The 12,928-nt window shown below is 45.8% G+C and overlaps 1 long non-coding RNA gene across 1 annotated transcript; it reads right to left on the reverse strand.

Moving 5' to 3' along the window:
• Positions 1 to 1,798: 1,798 nt before the first annotated feature.
• On the reverse strand, positions 1,799 to 12,682 carry LOC124001271. Its single transcript, XR_006832763.1, has 4 exons — positions 10,837 to 12,682; positions 8,914 to 9,047; positions 3,358 to 3,521; positions 1,799 to 2,020 (listed from the first exon to the last, which is right to left on the reverse strand). It is a non-coding gene; the product is annotated as an uncharacterized LOC124001271 (long non-coding RNA).
• Between the last annotated feature and the right edge of the window lie 246 nt (positions 12,683 to 12,928).

Consider the following 12,928-nt stretch of genomic DNA (forward strand, 5'->3'; position numbering starts at 1 on the left):
GGCTATTGGAACTGATAACTGGATAATGATTTAGGGGTATGTTTTAAAGAGGTGTCTTACCAGGAAGTTCATGTACATCCTCCACAGCAACGGACAGTGGGACCCCGTGCTCTGTTGCTATGGCGTTCTCAAACAGTGAGCGAATACGTTTGCTTAGGCCGTTCTCTGGAAGGTTGGAGAAGGTGTCGCCATAGCAACCAGACCTGCCAAGAAAGCAATAACAACTCCGGAAAATCATCCAGTTAGCTAACCCAATGAACTTCAATCTAAATGTGAGCTACTGCAGACTAGTACTATCTGTGTGTGTGTTCTGTTATCAACATTATTTGATTAAATTAATACTGATTAAAGTCTTCCATCCTAGTGTTCCCACGTCTGTAGAGTCCACCAGCTGCTTCCTCTCCTGCTCTGCACTGATGGCGAACAGGCGCTAGCCTTGGTCACGCTGTGGAAGAAGCGACATGCCCTGCCGCCGCTGTGGTAGGCACATAGAGCTGCCACAGGGGGGCACTCGAGGCAGAGCAGGCTAGCGCCGAGGTCAGCTCCAGTCTGAGATGGCTGACTGGGTACACGCAGGTGCTGCTGTGGTAGCACAGCAGTGCCGCCTGCTGGACAGCCAGGGCATCACCCTCAGAGGCAGTAGAGCTCTGTGTCTGTGTGTCGCTCGCTGCTCGCTGACCCCTGGGCTGACATACTGGGGTGTTGCTCCAGCCTTTCCCTGGCCAGGCTGTAGACTGCATCTGCAGCATCAACCCCCACAGTCAGGTAATGGAACAGGGCATACCACCCCACTAGTCCTTTGACCTGCCCGGCAGGGAGCTCACCACCGGCTGCTCATATGCCTTCCTGGGCTTCAGAACGGCCACTGGAGCCACCTGTCCAGCGAAGGGGCATACGAACTACCCTCTGCTAGCTTGGTGAGGATAGAGACCGCTCGTGAAGACACTGCGGTAGTGGTATTTGGTCTTTTATTAGGATCCCCATTAGCTGTTGCAAAAGCAGCAGCTACTCTTCCTGGGGTCCACACAAAACATGAAACATAATACAGAATGACATAATACAGAACATCACTAGACAAGAACAGCTCAAGGACAGAACTACATAAAGGCACACGTAGCCTACATATCAATGTATATAGACCAACTATCTAGGTCAAATAGGGGAGAAGAGTTGTGCCGTGAGGTGTTGCTTTATTTGTTTTTTGAAACCAGGTTTGCTGTTTATTTGAGCAATATGAGATGGAAGAAAGTTCCAGGCATTAAATGCTCTATATAATAGTGTATGCTTTCTTGAACTTTTTCTGTATTTGTAGACTGTGAAAAGACCCCTGGTGGCATGTCTGGTGGGATAAGTGTGTGTGTCAGAGCTGTGTGTAACTTGACTATGCAAACAATTTGGGATTTTCAACAGATTAATGTGATACAGTCAGTCTCTCCTCAACTCTTAGCCAAGAGAGACTGGCATGCATAGTATTTATATCAGCCCTCTGATTACAATGAAGAGCAGAACGTGCCGCTCTGTTCTGGGCCAGCTGTAGCTTAACTAGGTCTTTCCTTGCAGCACTGCACCACACGACTGGACAATAATCAAGATTAGACTAAACTAGAGCCTACTTAACCTAGTGACAGTCTTCCCTGCCACTGCTCTGCCCGTACCCCCTCGCCAGGCCTCCACTTACAATTACTTTTAATTCCTTCACGATTAGAAAAAGCCTTTCAAACCAAAGGAATTGCCCTTGGCTGAGCATATGGTTGCCTGACTCTAAAGCTTGTAGCTAGGGTAACCTGGCGTTACCTTGAGCTTCTCATACTGGATCCAGTGCAGTGAGAAGACGGATCTCTCCTGAGTAGAGAACAGAAACTCCTCCCCCTGCTTGCACAGCCACGCCCCCCTCCTGGTGCCCTGCAGCGAAGTCATGTGACCCACAGGGCTGACGGGAAGGTCGTCAGAGGTGAGTCAGGATCATGAACGTCCCCCAGCAGAGCCAGGTCATCCAGCAGCAGGCTTCAGGAACTGTAGGCTATAATAGGAAGTGTCAGCAGGATTTAATAAATGTTTTCCTCATCAATCTACACACAATACCCCCTAATGACAAAGCCAAAACAGGTTTAGACATTTTTGCAAATGTATTAAAAATAAAAAACAGAAATAATTTACATAAGGATTCAGACTCTTTGCTATAAGACTCATAATTGACATCAGGTGCATCCTATTCCCATTGATCATCCTTCTACAACTTGATTGGAGTCCACCTGTGTTAAATTACATTTATTGGACATGATTTGGAAAGGCACACACCTATCTATATAAAGTCCCACAGTTGACAGTGTGTGTCAGAGCAAAATCCAAGCCATGAGGTCGAAGAAAAACATTTAAGGTCCCCAAGAACACAGTGGCCTCCATCATTCTTAAATGAAAGAAGTTTGAAACCACCAAGACTCTTCCTAGAGCTGGCCGCCCGGTCAAACTGAGCAAACGGGGGAGAAGGGCCTTGGTCAGGGAGGTAACCTAGAACCAGATGGTCACTCTGACAGAGCTCCAGAGTTCATCTGTGGAGATGGCAGAACCTTCCAGAAGGATAACCATCTCAGCAGCACTCTACCAATCAGGCCTTTAAGGAAACCTGGCACCATCGCTACGGTGAAGCATGATGGTGGCAGCATCATGCTGTGGAGATGTATTTCAGCGGCAGGGACTGGGAGACTAGTCAAGATTGAGGGAAAGATGAACGGAGAAAAGTATAGAGACCCTTGATTAACACCTGCTCAGGACTTCGAACGGGGGTTGAAGGTTCACCTTCCAACAGGACAACGACCCTAAGCCCATAGCCAAGACAACACAGTAGTGGCTTCTGGTCTCTGAATGTCCTTGAGTGGCCCAGCCAGAGCCTGGACTTGAACACGATTGAACATCTCTGGACAGAACTGAAAAAAAGAGGTGCAGTGACGCTCCCCATACAACCTGACAGAGCTTGAGAGGATCTGCAGAAAATAATGGGATGAACTCCCCAAATCGAGGCTGTAATTGCTGCCAAAGGTGCTTCAACAAAGTAGTGAGTAAAGGGTCTAAATACTTATGTAAATATGATATTTCAGTTTAATTTATTTTTATACATTTCTAAACATTTCTAAAAACCGTTTTTTGCTTTTCCATTATGGGGTATTGTGTGTAGATTGATGAGGGGAAAGAACTATATAATACATTTTAGAATAAGGCTGTGACGTAACAAAATGTGGAAAAAGTCAAGGGGTCTGAATACTTTCCGAATGCACTGTAAATAGCAACGCTAGGACCCATTTTTAATGGTAGATATATCCCAGGTTTGGCACCACTATCACCAGTGATTACAGCCAATACCTGTAAGTCCGGGTCCTCACAGTCCTCCACCGATTGGCCTTTGGTTTTGTCTGCCCTCCACGGCAGCCAATAGATGGCCTCATGTAACGTCTCCGCGTCCAACCAGATCCTCCACTTGAGCCAGGTCTTATCCTTCACCTCTGATTCCTCCTGATCTTTATCATCTGTCACACAGAGGTTCTAAAGGTTCAAGGGATACCATTTGTATGTCTCTGTGTCCAGTATGAAGAAAGTTATAGGTCGTTTTGTGAGCCAAGGCTAACTAGCATTAGCAGACACCCATAGACTTCCAGGCATTGTGCTAACGCCAGTTAGCAATTGCACTAAGGCTAGTTAGCAACTTCCTTCAAATCCCATGCAGACATAAAAATGGTATCCACGAGTTCATCTGACTCTGGGGAAGTTGATAAAGGGCCTCATTGCCAAAATCCTGAAGTATTCCTTTAACATTACGACTTATATCGCCAACATTTCCTTGCGCTATGAGGTTACTAGTGTAATTAGTGATACAACACAGGGAAGGTTAAAGGGACACTTGTGGGTACCATTTGTATGTCTCTGTGTCCAGTATGAAGGAAGTTAGAAGTCGTTTTGTGAGCAAACTTCATGTAACGTGTTACCACGTATATATTTATATTTACATATATTTATATCAATCAATTCCTAAATAACACAGTAATTAACACTAAGCACAATCAGAGTCGGTGGAGGAGTGGGAATGTCGGTTATTTCAACAATGTAATCATTTTATGGGTTGAGGGCAGTTGTCTCTGTCTGCGCTGAGGTCAGCAGTTCTCCTGACAGGAAGAACATTAGGCTGCACTGCAGGACAGCCTGCTTGACAGTAACAGGACCATGGCAGGACAGCATGTGTCTCTCTTCCATCAACATAATGCTGTCAGTGCACGTTTCTGGCTGCCATCAACAGAGTGCTGCAGTGATTAGCAAACCAGACCTCCACGGAGAACAGCAGAAACTCATTAGTGTAGAATTTAAGGTGGTACTGTTTAATACTGCTCTAATTTCTGGACAAATTGCTCAGATCATTTTCTAATATTCTGATGATTACAGAGTAAAGCCACAGGGAGGCTCTCTCTTCCTCATTAAAGGGGAACTGCACCCGCTGACTTGGCATAGTTTTTTGGCTCGCTCCTCAAGAAAGGCTGGCAGCCATGACAGAAGCCAAACGTGAGTTGATGTTTGATGTTGGTGTTTCTTGGGTGTGTCCTTGCCACCACCAACAAAACCCAGAAGCTTGTCAGAACCTTGCCCACAGCTGTTCACCAGTCCCAACGTCAACAGTGAGGAGGCGACTCCGGGATGCTGGCCTTCTAGGCAGAGTTGCAAAGAAAAAGCCATATCTCAGACTGGCCAATAAAAAGAAAAGATTAAGATGGGAAAAAGAACACAGACACTGGATAGAGTAACTCTGCCTAGAAGGCCAGCATCCCAGAGTTGCCTCTTCACTGTTGACGTTGAGGATGGTGTTTTGCGGGTACTATTTAATGAAGCTGCCAGTTGAGGACTTGTGAGGCATCTGTTTCTCAAACTAGACACTCTAATGTACTTGTCCTCTTGCTCAGTTGTGACCCGGGGCCTCCCACTCCTCTTTCTATTCTGGTTAGAGCCAGTTTGCGCTGTTCTGTGAAGGGAGTAGTACACAGCGATGTACTCAACTAGTCTAAAGAAGGCCAGTTTTATTGCGTCTTCAATCAGGACAACAGATTTTTAGCTGTGCTAACATAATTGCAAAAGGGTTTTCTAATGATCAATTATCCTTTTAAAATTATAAACTTGGATTAGCTAACACTGTGTGCCATTGGAACACGGGAGTGATGGTTGCTGGTAATTGGCCTCTGTACACCTATGTAGATATTCATTTTTTTTTTTTTATCTGCCGTTTCCAGTTACAATAGTCATTTACAACATGAACTATATCTACACTGTATTTCTGATCAATTTGATGTTATGTTAATGGACAAAAAATATATATATTTCTGAAAAAACCTACACTCGATCCCTCCGATGTTAACAACTACAGACCAGTATCCCTTCTTTCTTTTCTCTCCAAAACTCTTGAACGTGCCGTCCTTGGTCAGCTCTCCCGCTATCTCTCTCAGAATGACCTTCTTGATCCAAATCAGTCAGGTTTCAAGACTAGTCATTCAACTGAGACTGCTCTTCTCTGTATCACGGAGGCGCTCCGCACCGCTAAAGCTAACTCTCTCTCCTCTGCGCTCATCCTTCTAGACCTATCGGCTGCCTTCGATACTGTGAACCATCAGATCCTCCTCTCCACTCTCTCCGAGTTGGGCATCTCTGGTGCGGCCCACGCTTGGATTGCGTCCTACCTGACAGGTCGCTCCTACCAGGTGGCGTGGCGAGAATCTGTCTCCTCACCACGCGCTCTAACCACTGGTGTCCCCCAGGGCTCTGTTCTAGGCCCTCTCCTATTCTCGCTATACACCAAGTCACTTGGCTCTGTCATAACCTCACATGGTCTCTCCTATCATTGCTATGCAGACGACACACAATTAATCTTCTCCTTTCCCCCTTCTGATGACCAGGTGGCGAATCGCATCTCTGCATGTCTGGCAGACATATCAGTGTGGATGACTGATCACCACCTCAAGCTGAACTTCGGCAAGACGGAGCTGCTCTTCCTCCCGGGGAAGGACTGCCCGTTCCATGATTTCGCCATCACGGTTGACAACTCCATTGTGTCCTCCTCCCAGAGCGCTAAGAACCTTGGCGTGATCCTGGACAACACCCTGTCGTTCTCAACTAACATCAAGGCGGTGGCCCGTTCCTGTAGGTTCATGCTCTACAACATCCGCAGATTACGACCCTGCCTCACACAGGAAGCGGCGCAGGTCCTAATCCAGGCACTTGTCATCTCCCGTCTGGATTACTGCAACTCGCTGTTGGCTGGGCTCCCTGCCTGTGCCATTAAACCCCTACAACTCATCCAGAACGCCGCAGCCCGTCTAGTGTTCAACCTTCCCAAGTTCTCTCACGTCACCCCGCTCCTCCGCTCTCTCCACTGGCTTCCAGTTGAAGCTCGCATCCGCTACAAGACCATGGTGCTTGCCTACGGAGCTGTGAGGGGAACGGCACCTCAGTACCTCCAGGCTCTGATCAGGCCCTACACCCAAATAAGGGCACTGCGTTCATCCACCTCTGGCCTGCTCGTCTCCCTACCACTGAGGAAGTACAGTTCCCGCTCAGCCCAGTCAAAACTGTTCGCTGCTCTGGCTCCCCAATGGTGGAACAAACTCCCTCACGACGCCAGGACAGCGGAGTCAATCACCACCTTCCGGAGACACCTGAAACCCCACCTCTTTAAGGAATACTTAGGATAGGATAAAGTAATCCTTCTCACCCCCTCCCCCCTTAAAATATTTAGATGCACTATTGTAAAGTGGCTGTTCCACTGGATGTCATAAGGTGAATGCACCAATTTGTAAGTCGCTCTGGATAAGAGCGTCTGCTAAATGACTTAAATGTAAAATGTAAAAAAACAAGGACATTTCTATGTGACCCCAAACTTTTGAATGGTAGTGTACAGTTGAAGTTGGAAGTTTACATACACTTAGGTTGAAGTCAATAAAACTCTTTTTTTCCACCACTCCACAAATTTCTTGTTAACAAAGTTTAGTTTTGGCAAGTCGGTTAGGACATCTACTTTGTGCATGACACAAGTAATTTTTCCAACAATTGTTTTGAGACTTATAATTCACTGCATCACAATTCCAGTGGGTCAGAAGTTTACATACACTAAGTTGACTGTGCCTTTAAACAGCTTGGAAAATTCCAGAAAATTGTGTCATGGCTTTATAAGCTTCTGATAGGCTAATTGACATAATTTGAGTCAATTGGAGGTGTACCTGTGGATGTATTTCAAGGACTAACTTCAAACTCAATGCCTCTTTGCTTGACATCATGGGAAAATCAAAAGAAATCAGCTATGACCTCAGAATTTTTTTTTAGACCTCCACAAGTCTGGTTCATCCTTGGGAGCAATTTCCAAACGTTCATCTGTACAAACAATAGTACACAAGTATAAACACCATGGGACCACGTCATACCGCTCAGGAAGGAGATGCGTTCTGTCTCCTAGAGATTAACGTACTTTGGAGCGAAAAGTGCAAATCAATCCCAGAACAGCAAAGGACCTTGTGAAGATACTGGAGGAAACAGGTACAAAAGTATCTATATCCACAGTAAAACGAGTCATATATCGACATAACCTGAAAGGCTACTCAGCAAGGAAAAAGCCACTGCTCCAAAACCGCCATAAAAAAGCCAGACTACGGTATGCAACTGCACATGGGGACAAAGATCCTACTTTTTAGAGAAATGTCCTATGGTCTGATGAAACAAACATAGAACTGTTTGGTCATAATGACCATCATTATGTTTGGAGGAAAAAGGGGGGGCTTGCAAGCCGAAGAACACCATCCCAACCGCGAAGCACGGGGGTGACAGCATCATGTTGTGTTGGTGCTTTGCTGCAGGAGGGACTGGTGCACTTCACAAAATAGATGGCGTCATGAGTAGTGAAAATGATGTAGATATATTGAAGCAACATCTCAAGATGGTGTTACATTTTAACTATACAAAGCTCAATTGACCTAGACTATGTTCCAATATCCACTAAAGAATCTCTGATCAATTAAAACAGTTAATGCTGTGTTTTCCATGCAGACACACACAGCAACATGTCCTGGGGGGAGAGCGAGCTGTGAGCCACTGCAAACAGGCCATTATTAGTTCTCTCTGTCTCTCACACACACAGAGAGAGAGAGAGAGAGAGAGAGAGAGAGAGAGAGAGAGAGAGAGAGAGAGAGAGAGAGAGAGAGAGAGAGAGAGAGAGAGAGAGAGAGAGAGAGAGAAAGCTTAGCCCCCAGACACATCCTTCGGAGGATCGCAAGCAACATTGTTCATAATTCAGCACGTATTATAGCTAAGTTACTAAACACTAATTCGTATCCCATGCTTGAATATTCCATGAATATGAAACCTCTCAAAATGTTTTCTATTGTACCTCTCTATTTGGCCAGCTAGTTGTCAGTATAAACTCACAGAGGAAAGGGAGACCTCTCTCTCTCCCAGTACTTGATACGGGTAATATTCCTCTACCTTTCTCTCAGCAGAAAGGGATTTGGCTGAGAAGGCCAGAGCTCAGTTGGATAGGAATTAGAATGAACCACTGCTGGTAAAAAGCCTCTATTAAAAGCTGGTCATGCATTTTAAATGCCCTGTTAGCAAAGTTTCCATGTAGAGATTAAAGTAAAGTGACAAGGCCCAGACCATAGCCTGAAGGGCACTCTCTGGATGGGTCCCCAGCACTGCTTTAATGCCTGTGACGGAAAACACACAGCCCTAGTCTAAGGTAAACACATCCCACTGGTGCACTGACTCTGGATAAACAGCCAATACGGTAACACAGACCCCCAATTCATCACGAGTCTATTCTGGAGAGAGCAACCAGCCAGATGCATATGTGTTCTTTGCAGAGGTACATGGGGAATGACTGTGTGTGTGTCTGTCTACCTGTTGTCTGGTGGATAGGTCCTTGACAGTGTCTGGCTTGAAGAAGGTCAAATCCAGCAGGCACTGGAACAGGCGCACAGCCTTTTCTGAGTGGCCTGCATGCCTGAGGAAATGACACTGCTGGAGGAAGATGGCTGCAGAGATAAAGACAAAGACCCGAGAGAACATTCAATACCACATCATTAAATCAGGCCGTCTAATCTAGGCTTGGTTTTCTGTATTGTCATCGCTCCTCTGCCAAACTAACCCTGAATCAAATGTTAGATTATGGAGATGTTATTCTCAGATCGGCAGGTAAGGGTGCACTTGAGCGGCTAGATGTTCTGTACCTTTCTGCCGTTGCAAATCGGAACGGCAGAATGGTACAGAACATCTAGCCGATCAAGTGCACCCTTACCTGCCAATCTGAGAATGACATCCTTATTGTACTCCTCTGTAAACTGCCCATCTCTTTATACTAGACGCGACATCCACTGGTTGATACTCATTAACAAAGCCCTCTTGGGCCTCACTCCCCCCTACCCGAGATACCTATTGCAACCATCCTCCTCTATATACAGTAACCTTCCTGCCACATTCTGTTAAAAGTCCCCAAAGCAAACACATCCCTGGGTCGTTCCTCTTTTCAGTTCGCTGCAGATAGCGACTGGAACACATCTGCAAAAAATGATAAAGCTGGAAAGTTTTGTCACCGTCTCAGCTTTCAAGGACTCAATGGTGGACATTCTCACTGACAGCTGTAGCTGTTATGCGAGCCAATAACCTATACTGTTGATTGTGGTGTCCGTTTTCTGTCTGTCCGCTTGCGCTGCCATTATTTGTTGGTGCGGTCTGTCTATTTGTCTGCTCAGTAGGGCTATGTTGCTTGTACTGTGACAGTCTTTTTCCCTCGTGCTGTTGCCTGGCCTTAACGTTGTTTGTGCCATGTATATTTTTGTTGTCATAGGTTTCCCTTCATGTAGTGTGGTGATGATGTCTCTTGTAGTGAAGTGCTGTTTCCACTGTCTGTCTGCTGAGGCATCTGTGCTGTTGCCAAGTGTCTTCCGTCTGTGTTGTCCGTCTTGTCTTACTTTTTTTGTATTCCTGCCCCCTGCCCCACAGGAGGCCTTTTGACTCGTGCCGTGACACAAAGCACCCACTTCAATCCCGCCTATTAGAACCAGCACAGGTCCATTCGTTTAGTGCGAGCTTTTAAAGGTGAATATATACTCAGACTTTGAGTAAAGAGAAAACTGAGTAGGATGAGGAAAATAAAGTGAGAGGTGTCAGGAAAAAAGGTTTGAAAAGTAATAACAGATAGCTAATCTTTCCTGAATGAAAAATTCAGCTGGCGAATTAAAGGCACACATCCCTGAGGTCACATGAAATGGCAGCTTCTCAAAAGCGGCCTTCATTATTCATTAAATCCTTATCGAGTTATAATTAATGCTGCCGTCTCCTTCTCTACAAGTTGGGGTTTGCATTGCTCTGCCTTGTAGCCTGGTCCCAAATCTGTTTGTACTGTCTTGCCCAACACCTATAATCATTGGCATGACACTGACCATAGGAGTTGGCAAGACAGCACACACAGATCTGGTACCAGGCTACCTGCTGTCAGCATTTTTCTAAAATGAAGCAAACAGTCAAAGATACTGACAGTCTCCCTCAGCGGAATGCAAGGAGCCCGGTGTAGATATATGACCAGCATTCTTATGTAGGCAGAGGCTATGGTCCAGTTTTATTACATGCTGCTTATTCCATGCTTAGATCTCCCACACTGTTTGATCTGTCAGAGCTGCAGAAACGCTCAAATATGTACTATCCAACCACAAGAGGGAGTCTGTGACCATCATATTATAGCAAGAGAATCACTCAAATAAAAGAGCTTTCTGTACCTATCAAGTCGAGTTGAGAATACCAAAGATTCCACAAGTGATTACGTACATGTGTTGAACCTGAAACAGCTAGCCTGTTTTCCGAGTTGCAGCAGGTGATCTGTGAACCCAAAAAGTTACAGTATGTTAAACAAAATTCCAGGTGACTTGAATAAGCGAGGCATCACTGGATAACATCAAATGTATATCATGTTATTCCACCCTTAGACAACCAGCCATTGTTATAATAACAGTAAGCTGTGGTAGACAGACATTTACATTTACATTTAAGTCATTTAGCAGACGCTCTAATGAATGCCGAATACTGGCTTCTGTTTGTCTAAATCTTATTATTTAGACGGGGGGGAAAGGCTTGAATTGTTCCTGGAGTGCGTCCCATCCTTATCATTGTTCAACAGGCTAAAGCCCTGACAGGATAGTTCCAGGATCAGCCCAGTGGCAGCCCTACCCAGACTGAACAATGGCCAGCCAGTCTAACTAGATAATAGTTTCATTAGACAAATTGAGGGGCAGCTGCCAGAGGGCCAGGAGGCTAAGCCATCGCTGCAGTATTCATATCATGGATCAGCAGCGTGGACACTGGATATCCATTATCCTCCCTCTTTCTGCCTCTCCCACTCCCTCTCTAGTCTCTCCTTCTCCCTCCCTTCCTCCCGGGTCCTTTTCTCCTGTCAGTGGTCAGAAACATGACACAGCACAAACCCGTTTAGGGGTCTTCTCAGGAAGGTGAAAGGTGTTACAGAAAGTTGCAGATATAACTGTCTTGTAGAAGGAATTATGTCAGTTCTATTTATGACATCTATTTGCACCATTCCACAACTTTCGCCTGCTGAGGCTCTGGTACTATGGCTCTGCTGCACCCATAGACATCTGGCAATGACATCATGATATAACCACAATAATGTAACTAGCTTTCTTTTTTTTCTTACCTTTATTTAACTAGGCAAGTCAGTTAAGAACAAATTCTTATTTTACAATCACGGCCTACACTGGACAACCCCGGACAACGCTGGGCCAATTATGCGCCGCCCTATGGGACTCCCAACTACGGCCAGTTGTGATACAGCCTGGATTCGAACCAGGGTGTCTGTAGTGACTCCTCAAGCTCTGAGATGCAGTGCCTTAGACCGCTGAGCCACTCGGGAGCCCAGCTAACCAGCTAACTCAATTTAGTCTATCACAAGAGATTACAAGCTCATCAAATCCATACGAGTTGAAAGATATATAAACACAACACACACACACACACACGTCATCTATTAGTTGACCCCAGTAGAAGAATGACAGCTCTCAATCACTCCCTCCATGTCTAGACCATCGAAACAATCCCTACAACATGATATTAGAGACAACGGCACCTTTCTCTTCCACCAAAATGACGACTCATCAACTCTTCTCTTCCACTCTCACGGTAACAGTGCAAACATGCAGAATGAACCACAAACAGTTCAATACAGCAGCAGCACATAACATACTGACGAGGAGAAACTTGAACCATAATTCTCGCTCTCTGTGTCAGCCCCTCTACGGGACGGCCCCTCTACGGGACGGCCCTGTGCGAACGAAGGATGAGAACAAAAAATCTGAACAGGCTTGAATGTACAGTATTATGTCCACAGAGCAGGCAGTGAGTGAGAAATTATTTTGCCACGAGCAGCAGGGCAGACATTAAGATGAATAAGATGCAAGACTTCGCTCTCACACAGGACCTGTATGTGAAACGGGTTCGCTACGCGCTGTTCACAGTGTGGTAGCTAGAGCACCAAAACAGCGGAGAAATTGAGCGTCACGCGTCAACGCTCTTAGTTGCTGCGGAAATTGCCCCACTATGCCGTTTACTTTCTGCATCGACGCCATATCGCTGAGTCTACCTTAAATAAGTTATTTGTGCTAAATTGAATTTAAAACATAATAATATGTAGTGTATATTGCATGTGGCATGTGTTCATCAGTGCCCGGCTGCGCCCGGTGAGACAACATGCTCCCATCCTGCACTACTGCCAGTGTGCTCAGACACTTCCCGTACACCGTATTGACCTTTGACACATAGAAGGTGCTGAGTGGCTTTGCACAAACAGCAGGTAGGGGGGGGGGGGGGCTGTTGGGGTGCAGGAACACCAGTTTCTTCCACTCCTTCAACA

The sequence above is a fragment of the Oncorhynchus gorbuscha genome, linkage group LG17 (genome assembly GCF_021184085.1).
Source record: "Oncorhynchus gorbuscha isolate QuinsamMale2020 ecotype Even-year linkage group LG17, OgorEven_v1.0, whole genome shotgun sequence".
Classification (NCBI taxonomy): Eukaryota; Metazoa; Chordata; class Actinopteri; order Salmoniformes; family Salmonidae; genus Oncorhynchus; species Oncorhynchus gorbuscha.